Raw genomic sequence first — 1473 nt, forward strand, 5'->3', positions numbered from 1 at the left:
GGTTAACTTATACGCTGTGTCGACGTATACACCACAAAATATGGTAAGCTTCTATCTGACCCAAGAGAGTACACAAACACTGGCAGACTCTCCCTTTGCCTGAAGATGGGTGTTTGGGCCTAAATGCTTGCAAATAACATTTTTTTCAACTCTTCAGTTGGTCTAATAAAAGACATCACATTTACCCAAAGAACTTTGTCTGCCTTATAATATTAATTAACCCAGTCAATGCATCTTTTCCTTAAACTCTCCACCCCATAAAATTAACCACTGATGTAGCTGCACTGCTGGCAGAAACCGAGTTGTGGCTCTAACCTCTATGCTATCACATCCTGCACTGATAAGGTCCAGATGATATGGTAACTAGCAGTCAGAACAGTACCTACATTTGCACTACCATGCTCAGTTTTTTCAGTAAAGTCTAGAATGGATAAGCCTAGAAATAAACACACCATTATGTAATGGTGACTTCCAGATTATCAGCAGCATTGTTCACAACAGTTTCATGCTTCCTTTACACTCTGTGGCCACGTCTACACAAATGCTTACTGCACTATAGCGTCACTGGGCACGAACTGTTATTGCACGAGCAATAATGCTGGTTACTGCGCAGTCATTTAGCACTTGGTTATGCAAGTACTAAATGACTGTGCAGTAACAGCCATGCAGTGGGTGGCTCGTGTAGACATGCTCAGTATGTATAATTACAATCAATACTTTTGATAAAATAATACTGCTCCACTGTGTACTTACAGTTACTGGTTTAGCATCTTTAAAGAGGCCTTAAAAGGATTATGTAACGCTTGCACAACTTATTACTCTGTGCCATCTAAAAATATTAATAAGATTTATAAAGTCTAGATAAAAATAATTTCTTTAGTTATTTAGCTTTCATTTTCTTGCCTCCTGTGCCATCCCCATTAGCTCTACCACCTTTAAGTTTCCTAGGGAAAACCAAGATATGCAGGAAAGAAAACAAGCAGATTTTTTGGGGAATGGATGAGATTTCCGTTAGCACGTTTTGTCTAGCATAAAGTGTGATTAAAAGAACAACCTCCCCCTTCTCAAACCCACTTCTGGTAAGCAACCCTTTCAACATTTTTTAAATAATTCACTATTATTTTTTTCATGTGATGCCTTTACAGTGGCTACTTTATGTACAAGGTGGGAACCTAATCCTGAAAACAAACAAAAAATACTTACAAATATGTAATCCTCACAGGGTTACTCATATACATTATATCCCACATTTGTATTTGCAGAAATAGTGGTTATATCTAGATTTATTACAGGGTGAAATCTTGGCTCAGTTGAAAGGAATTGTAAAACCTGTACTGATTTCAATAGGCCAGGATTTCACCCAAGCAAATCATCTACACATCAGGTTTCTAAATACCTACCTACCCACCTAACTCCTGTCACTCGAGATTTAGCTTTGGTATAGTTTATTACACATTTATTCTCTGCAAGACA

Source organism: Alligator mississippiensis, chromosome 5, assembly GCF_030867095.1.
Source record: "Alligator mississippiensis isolate rAllMis1 chromosome 5, rAllMis1, whole genome shotgun sequence".
Lineage (NCBI taxonomy): Eukaryota > Metazoa > Chordata > Crocodylia > Alligatoridae > Alligator > Alligator mississippiensis.